A 10,335-nucleotide genomic window follows, 5' to 3' on the forward strand; every position below is an offset into this window, starting at 1 on the left:
AAAAATATTGATAAATGTAAAATTGCACTGGGGAAATTGAATATTGCATGCTCTGTTGTTATCCAGAGAGACCAAGCGGGAACAGGATGGGAATCGGACTTTGAAATTGATGGTCAGTTTTGTGTTGCATCTTTAAGGGAGAGGATTAATCGAGCAGCCCATATGATTCTGGACGGAATATTTCAATGGAGCAAATGGATTCCAACCAAAGTAAGCTGTTTTATATGGCGAGCAAGAATGGACCACATTCCAACTGCGGTTGCTCTTTCTCAAAGGGGGGTACAAATCCATTCTCCACAATGTAGTGCTTGTGTATCCGGAATGGAATCAGCGGATCACATGTTACTTAAATGTCCTTTTGCTGTCGAAATCTGGAACCGGATTTGGGATTGGTGCGGTATCACACCCAATAAATTCTCTTGTCTAAAGGAGAAGTTAACCTACACAGCCATGACAGGGCAATGCCCAAAACGCAGGACAACATTACTCTCAATCATTTCTAGTGCACTATGGGGTATATGGAGAGCAAGGAATGATAGAATCCTTAACACAAAATTCACCTCCCCGGAATTGGTGTTTGAAGGAGTTGGATCAATGGTCCATGTTTGGATTAAGCATAGGTATGGGAAAGGAAACTTTGTATGGGGGAAATGGCTTAAATGTCCTTTCTACTTTCTGTAATCTCTGATTTATGTTTTGTAACTTTCGGCACCCTTTAGCTCCTTGTTAGGGGGTGGGCTTTAATAAAATTTGTCGGTTCCAAAAAAAAGATATATTTTTCCATTTATATATGGAAGTTGTCTTGATTTATATAAAGACCAAATATGGATTTTTTTTAAAAGAATTTAAGCATGTATTCTATACTACAAAGGAGACCATTCAAACTCACAAGACTATGTTTGTGTTACTAAGGAAACATGTATGATTTGTTCGTTAATGGTTGGTATAACTAGAAATAAGTAATGTGATTAATTTTATGATAAATGTTATTCAAAGAGATTGGTTTATCAAAAAGATTTTTCTTTGATTATATGAGGTTTCTATAACAAACAAGCATATGGCAAATTGGATAAGATATGGTAAACTTGATGTAATTTATATTTATAGTTTATTTATGATAACAATTTTCTATTGATAAACCAAATAAATGTATTTATGCTAGGGTTGTTTACGGGGCGTTTAAGTTCGGATAGTAATAAAATTGTGAACCATAACCACGGGGCGGATAACTTACATGCACTAACCAAAACCGAATTGAATTGTTAAAAAACACGAACCGAACCGTTTGAAGGCAGGTAACCACGAAAGAAGAAAACCAAGTTCATTGAACCTGGAGAAATCAGAAAAGGAAATTGTAAAAATCATATCCGAAAACAGTAGAAGAATGAACGAAAGAGTAAGGAAATGCAAAAATTACCTGAATTGGTTGTTGAATGAACACTGTGAAAAATGAAACAGAAAACATTTATGAGTGAGAGAGGGTTGTGTGTGTGCCTGATTAGGAGTGGTCAGTTGGAGGGTTCGTGATTCAGTGAACTTTTTTGTGCCGATGAAAAGATACCTGAGTGTAGAGTTAAATGAGAACAAACTTTGTTGATGTTGAGGGGATAAAATAATGGTATTAATATGTGGTTATCAACCACCGGCAGCAGCTGCAATAACAAGGTGTATCTACAACGCCGTTAGTGGATATCATGAAGTGAATAATAATATTCAAGTAAAATTTTTAAAAAATCTTATGCATTTTATAGATGCATATCTTTTTTTTTTCTTCTATTTTTTAGCTGTTTGACTAAATTTCATTACAAGTCTTTGAATATGGACTGTAATCGAACAAATCAAATGAAGTTTGTTGGTTCGTTCCCTGTTAGGAGTTCGCTGTTGAACTTGATTATATATATATATATATATATATATATATATATATATATATATATATATATATAGGGTGAGGTTCAATAGAGAACCATAATTAACCAAGGAACCAATCTTTTTTTCAACTTTTAGAACTTATTTTTTATAAAAAAAAAACTAAAAATACAAAAATTCATAACTTTTTATCCTTTTTCCAATAATATCAAATTCGATAAAAAAAAAATTTCGTCAAATTCACAATGTGGATCTTTGAAGATTCACAATGTGAATCTAAATTCACACGGTGAATCCGAAAAATATATTTAACATTCACAATGTTAAATTATGAATTTAGATATTTTTAGTTTTTTTTCGATAAAAAATAAGCTCTACAACTTAAAAAAAAAAAGATTTGGTTCCTTGGAGAACCAATAATTATGGTTCTCTATTGAACTTTTTCATATATATATATATATGACGGTTCGGTTCGGGTATCCGCGGTTATCTACATATCCAAACCGAAACCGATCCGTAGGTACCCGGTTTTCTCGGTTTCAATTTTTTTTTTCGGTTTCGATTTCGGTTTCGGATCGGACCTTAATAATCTAAATCCTTTGAAAATAAATGAAATTGTAACGAGAGTGAACTCTAATTACGTCCAAACTTTTACCAACCAAAAACATAACAATATTTGAATTCATCTGAATTCAAATGTATTGATACATTCAAAATATCACATAAATAATTCCATAATCCAAACGCCCTCTTATTCTTTTTTATTCCTAAAAAAAATATTATCAAATAGTATAAAAACAAAGTTAAAAATATTTAAATTATATAAGATGGAACAATCACATACAAAATTTAGAGACAATGCGAAGATATAGAAGCAATAGACACGCTTAAAAGTTTTTGAAGTTGTTTAATAAAAAAATTGAAGGATGATAAGATTATGATGGTGTTATTGTGTCACATCCCAAAATACTCTTAATTTTTTATTTTTATTTTTTGAAAATCAAAGATGTCATATCCAAAATAATAGTTCCAAATCATGTCAAATACCAATCAATATATAATAAAAACATCGTCAAAATGCGAAAACTGAGTTTTAGTTTTGAAATTCATAACATAAAAGATAACATAGTTAAGTGTCACCCTTGAGAATGTCCAAATCCCCCAAATCAAGTCCGCTCCTTGTCCTTCGCACCTAAAGGACCTACGACTAAACATAAAATAGCAATTGTAAGCCTACGACTTAGTGAGTAATCACAACACTTATCTACTATATAAAAGATATGCAATCTGAATCTTACACATAAACACAAAACTTAACAAATAAGCATAGTAGTTGAAACATAAACCGAATTAGCATGCTAACACAACTGACCACAATCACTAGATTCCCTCTGGGCGGGCTATCTCTAGTGACCTAGTAATGATCACTTTCCTCCAAGAGGCCTATAATGACCATGAACCCACTAGATTCCCTATGAGAGGTTTGTCTCTATTCTGTATGGTACATAACATATAATCTACATAGTAAGTAAGTTCGTGAGAATTCACCTCAAATATCGATACGACAAATCCTCATTGTGAGCTAAACGGTATCGATGTTGTCTCGAACCACTACACAGATAATTAACCCTAATTCAATAATTAAGGTATTAAATATAATCAACTTATACAACGAGCTTTCCTTCTTTAGCCCCCTTCCTTAGGAAAAAAATGTCATTTTACCCTTAATTGGACGGTCTAAGATGTTCCTTTTACTAAAAATTGACAAAAGTCAACAACAACCGCACCTTGGCAAGATACTGACCGCATCATGGTATGACTCAGACCATGTTCATCGTAATGAACCAACCCACCATGTAGTGGTCACCCATTGACCGTGTCGTGGGATGCCTTGCAGATTCAAAGTCTTATTTTGTTCTTAATCTATTAAGACGGTCCCTAATACTTTCCAGGAAGCTTCTTTATACCCTAAAAGACCATAAAAATCATAACTTTATGGACATGCATGTCCAATGTATGTCTTCCTCCAAACTTAGGTTAAAGTGGTGAAAAATAAAGTCAAAATCCCATGCATGACATCAAACAAGTGAGATAGTTCAGATTTGAAACATATGATGCTCTAGGGACCTCATAGAGTGATAAAGTTGCAAACTTTATCAATTCTAACCTATCAAAATTACATTACACTAGGAAACTTGCTCAGTTTCTAGATCTAAAAGGAATGAAACATAAAGGTATAGACTTGAATGCTTACGAAGGTCCAAGAGGAGCTCTAGGTTCTGGACTTGGCTTGCTTGGGTGCTCTAAGACTCACAGAAGCTCTTCTCCTTCCTTCAAGAGCAAAAAATGCACCAAAAAGGGCTTAGGTCTAGAGAAAGGGATTAGGGTTTTGAGGGACTCCTCTAGAGGAGATGGAGGTTGGGGTTGGGGAAAACCCTAGCCCCAACATCCTTTAAATAGGGCTCATGATCCGAGACCTAGGGTTTTGAGTTCATTATGGCGTCGCGTCGTGGTCTAAATAAGCTTCGCATCGTGGTGACGTGGCAATACCACGTCGTGGTAAGCCAACCACCACGTCGCAGAGGCGAAGATTACAACCCCCCCCCCCCTCCCCCAAAAAAGGGTAAATTTTCATACCTAAACGGGTGTTACATATTGAGGAAGCATGTATGACATTTTCGTTAGTGGTTGGTATAACATAAAATAAAGTAATTTGGTTTATTTTACGATATATGTTATTTTAAGGAGATTGATTTATCAAAAAAAAATGTTCTATAATCATATGTGGTTTCTATAGCAAACAAACATATGGCAAATTCATTGTAAGGTATAGAAACATTGATCTAATTTATTTTTATAGTTTATTTATAAAAACATTTTTTATTGATAAACCAAAAAAAAAGTATGAGAGTGAACTTTAATTACATTCAAACTTTTACCAACCGAAAATACAATAATATTTAAATTCTTCTAAATTCAAATCTTTTGTTACATTCAAAATACCACGAAAAGAATTCAATAATCCAAAATTCCAAACACTCTCTTATTCTTTTTCATTTCAAAAAATATATATTAAATAGCATAAAAACAAAGTTTAAAGATATTTAAATTATATAAAATGATATAGAAAATTAATAATGTGTATGTTGTACTATAAAATTAAAATTTAAACAAGGATTATATTATTTCGCTTTTCTGTTGGTCGTTGGAGTGGTCGGTGTCCAAAAATGGTATTTGCTTTTTTCTTTGTGCCTTGTTTCTTTACTTTTTGCAGCCTCCCTTGTTTCTTTACTTTTTCTATAAGACTAAATTGCACAAATGGTCCCTGTGGTTTGCTCAAAATTGCCACTTTGGTCCAAAAAAATTTAGACTAGCACCAGAGGTCCAAAGTTTTCATTTTGTTGCTTGTTTGGTCCAATCTATTCTGATTTTTTTCAAAATGACGGATTTGCCCTTGTTAATATGATTTTCTCTTTTTTGTTAATTGTTTTCCTGATTTTCAGATTTAAAAAAAATAAAAATAAATAAAATAAATAAAAAGTAAAATTAAATCTCTCTCTCTCTCTCTCTCTCTCTCTCTCTCTCTCTCTCTCTCTCTCTCTCTCTCTCTCTCTCTCTCTCTCTCGTTAAGGCCCATTTTTTTCTTCATTAGTTCTCCTTCATTATAACTCTTTAATTGTTTCTTCCCCAAAAATTCATCAAAAAATGGCTGAAGAACCCTAGCGCCACCACCCTTCTCATCTGAAACAGAACATCAGGTGGAAATCCAGGTCTGAAGTTCGATGAAGATGACGACCGTTTCAAGATGAACAGAACATAAGGACAGTGAGACCGAGGAAGATGAAACCCTAGCGCCACCACCCTTCTCCGCCAACACCACTATTGAACATCCATCTTCCCTCTTTGTTACCGACGCCATCACTGTGTTTTGGTCTATAAATATGAAGATATGGTTTGCAGCGGCTCAACCATCATTTGAAACCCTAAATGGCGGCGGGTCTGGAACCCTCGTTTGCAAACCTTCGTTTCAGAGTTGAAACAATGACAACACCGGATCTGAAACTCACCGCTTTAATGCTTCTTTGTTGTTGTATTTGTTTGAGGATGAGAATGGTGGAGATATTGACGCTGGCGGTAAGGAGATAATGGTGTCGGAGGTGGGTTTCAATGAGAAAGGAAGTGGTGGAGCAAGAGGATTACAATGGAGGTGGGGGCTAAGAGTTTCATTTAGGATTTTTCTTTGTCTGGTTTTCCCTATTTGTTCTAATCTATGGGAATCATGAAATGGGTAACTGAAAACGCTTATGGATATTTAATATGAATCTGACCCCAATAAGTTGACTTGAAGGTGAAGACTGAGTTCGCAGATCTCTCTTGGACATCAGTCATCTTCAACTTAGATTTTATCTTAACCAGATTATAGCTTTTTATGTGGACATTCTTATTTGGGAACATGGAAGCTCTTGACCGGAAAAATGGCTACCGGAGTTCAACCAAGACCCTGCGATTTCAGTAAACACGGTGGCCGGAAAAAGAAGAAGGAAGTGGGAACAGGGGTGTCGATGAGTGTTAATGATGGGTGGGGGTTTTGGGAAGACGATGATAAATGGGTATCATGTTACAGATGGGTTAAAAAAATTTTTGAATTTGGAAATCATCATCATCCAGAGAGAGAGAGAGAGAGAGATTTTTTTTTTTGTTATAAAAAAATTATAAAAATAAAATAGAAGAAAATGCAAATTTTCTTTTTTATTTTTTTCTTTTAATCAAAAAAATATTTAAATAATAAAAAAATTGAAAAAGAAAAAAAATAAGGGCAAAATAGTCATTATGAAAAAGTTTATAGAAAAGTGGATCAAACTCGCAACAAATTGAAAAGTTTGGACCTCTGGTGCTAGTCCAAACTTTTTTGGACCAAAGTGGCAATTTTCAGCTAACCACAGGGACCATTTGTGCAGTTTTGTCTTTCTATAATGGAAATAGTAGGTTGCAAGATCTTTTTTATTACTGAAATCACATGAAAAGTAAAAAACTTATTCAGTTTTGATAATTTGTTAAACAATGATTAATTTCAACTCAAATACTATATATCATCGTTCACAATCTCAACAAGTAATCCAACTACACGATTTGAAACACAGGCCTTCAAATTAGAGGGTTTGGTTACTAAAGCCATGTTTAAGGATGAAGTTATTGAACACCAATGAATGGCAATCAATAAATACCGACATAATGAAAAGCTTTTTGGTCGATTGCACCAACTTTCAGTTCTCCAAAAACTATAAATTCAAGTTTCTTTACAAACATGAAAATGCAATTCATTTTGCCATTAAACAAAAAAGATGGACATCAGTTGTATTGTTTATAATCTTGAAGTTTACATATGTTGATGCCTAATAATTCACATTATGTGCATAGGAAGTTGAGGGTCCATCGGTTGGAAGTTCAGGTAAACTTTATAGCGAGCAAAAATCTATGATTATTCATCATAGAAATTTATTACCTTTTTAGAATAATATAATTATTAGAAAAATAAAAAATAAGTGTTATATTTGGGATATTCACAGAAATAAGTATAATACCTTCAATAATTATGCAAAAAAAAAAAAATCAAAATTATAACCAAGTGTTGAAACAAAAACCAAAATTAGGAATTTCAAAAAATTAAGGACAAACAACAAACATAACTAGTCTGTCTAATTAACATGTCAATTTCACTAAACATAAAATATCTAAATAAACTTAAAGTATAATCAAAACAAAAATTATCATATGAATGCAACATGAGAATGCTAAAAAAATCTAACATATAAACATATGAAGTTAACTAAATACAATGTATAAAAAACTATCCTAAATGCAAAAAATAAATAAATAAATAAATAAAACTTCATCTTCCAAGCTTGAACATTTCCTTGTCCTCAAGGAAAACAAGAACGGGACACATATGAAAGAGATATAAAGCAACCTACGCATACTTCGGTAATATGGCGCACATGACACAATTGATAGTCTAGTCTAGCCTTTACGTCACAAGAGGTTGTCCCCCTTTACGTACCACTTACTAGTCACAATTCTCTTCTAAATCAATGAACAAAACCAAGAAAAACAACTCGAATCTAGAAGACAAAGGAGAAACGAGCTATATACAAAGGTTGACAAAGCTACAGTCATCTAAAGTCTAAAAATACTAATGCTCCTACCAAAATGAGATACATCTAAAAAGGATACTCAAGCAAAATATGAAAATTGAAAGCTATTGTAGTGCCAATTAAACCACGTCTAATCTAAAAATACATCAAAATAGAAATGAACTACACAAGATGAAATCTAATATAAACATCTAACAAAAGAAAAAAAGATAAAACTCATTTGGCCCGCCTCTTTTATTATTTTTTTTTTCTTTTTTTAGACAACAAAAACTCAAAGTTACAATTACAAATACAAATACTACTAACATAAAATTTATAAAAACACAACTATATTCGCATTTTATGTTGCAATAATATCCAGATTTTCTAAACACTTTGAAAAGATTTTTAAAAACTAAAATCAATAAAAGTGAACTTCAAACTTTGCATAAGTTCTAAAACATTGACTTCTCCAAAAAAAAAATTAAAAACATTCAAAACTTCACATAACACATACTAAATACTAGGCTTCTACCAAATATCATGCAAAAAACTTGAAATGACATTTTAAAACAAATAGTCTTTGATTTACAAAACACAAAAATAACTACATAGACACTTAGATGTTGTTTGTTTAAAAAAAAACTTTTTCAGACCATTTTTTGTTGCGCGGCGCAGCACACGCACAACATTTGCCCTCTAACAGTAGTTTGTTTCTTTGAATGTTTCAGACTACAAAACGTATGCGCGTGTTCTGCGCGCCGTAGCACTTGACGTGCCTCTTCAAACCTCTTCAGCTTGCATTTTTTCCAAGTGATTTTTTGTAAAAATTTGGTATAACATATATTTTTTTTAAACTTTGATTTTTTTAAACTTTTATTTATGGATTTGATACAATTTCTTTTTATAATTTCCATAATATTTTATAACTTGATTTTTTTTTTTAAAAAAAACTTTGATTTTTTTAATTTTTTTACAGTTTCTGTTAATAATATTTTCAATTTCGGTTGCATCTTTTTTAACATGTGTAATTCTTTTACGAACTTTGTAGACATTATTTGCAATATTTTCTTAACTTTTTTATTATTTTTTTCTGTTTTTTTAAATTAGTTTTTTTCTAGAATAAAACCGATAGCTTGTTTTACATTTTTTCAGATTTTTTTTTAGAAATTTTACATTTTTGTTTTTTTACATGTTCTTTTTAGTATTCTTTCAATGTTTTAAGACTATTTTTATTAAAATTTCGGTGTTGAGAACTATTTTTAGTTTATAAAATTAGTTTATTTAAATTTCAGTTTACTGCAGCAGTCTGCAGATGTTAAAAAACAAACATGCTTCTTATTACAGACTGCAACCATTTGGTCCACATCTTTTGCTGCAGATGGTTGCAGAGGTGGTCCGCAGACTTCATTAATTTTCGTTTCAAAAAAACAAAGAGCTCCTTACGTAAACAAAAGAAACAATACAAAAATTGGGTAGTTGTCTTTTTTCTCTTTTTTGTTTTTTTGTCTTTTTTTTTCGTTTTTCGTTTTTGTTTTGTTTTCTTTCTCACTTTTTTGGTTTACCAATGAGTTTTACAAATATTACATCAAATAAAAATACAAAGAACAACTATGTACAAGCTATAACTAGCAAAACTAACTAACAAAGTTAAGTACAAAAGCTAAGTAAAAACTAAATAAAGATCAAATGGGAAAACGTGTCTATATCATGAAGTAAGATGCATCAGAATGTAGTAGCTAGACATGAAAGATCAAATGGGAATGATAGTGGTGGCTGAAACGATTGAAGAAGAGAAAAATTCTCTTCTGCTCGAGACCATGACGTGGTGATCTCACTGTGATGTGGTGAAGATTCAGAGAATACTTCACTTTTTGATCTTTTGACTCTAGACTGTTTTTGTTCCACATTCGACTTGGGATGACTTGTAGCTACTTCATGGGGCATTATTGGCTCATAACGAACCTCTTATTCGGTGTAGATCGCCATGACATGAGATTGTGATTTTTTTATCTTGGTTTTTAGGTGGTAACCTTTCATTGACAAGTGTGGTCAATTGCCCAAGTTGAATCTCTATATTCTTTATGGAAGCTTTGATGATTTCTCACATTGGCATCAGTAGTATCATGCCTCTTTTTAGATGCTTCCATAAATCTATGGAGTGCCGACTCCAAATCTATCTTCTTTTCGGGTGGTGATTGCTCTTTTTAATAGAAACCTCTTCCAGTTGTCTATACTTTTCATCTTTCTGTTTCTTGTACTCTTCATAAGGTAACCACTCCTTCTTAGACTTTCTCCAATCTTCATCAAACTTGTCACCACTTGAGTAGAACAC

This window comes from Lactuca virosa, chromosome 2 (genome assembly GCF_052849685.1).
Source record: "Lactuca virosa cultivar CGN04683 chromosome 2, Lactuca_virosa_CGN04683_v6, whole genome shotgun sequence".
Classification (NCBI taxonomy): domain Eukaryota; kingdom Viridiplantae; phylum Streptophyta; class Magnoliopsida; order Asterales; family Asteraceae; genus Lactuca; species Lactuca virosa.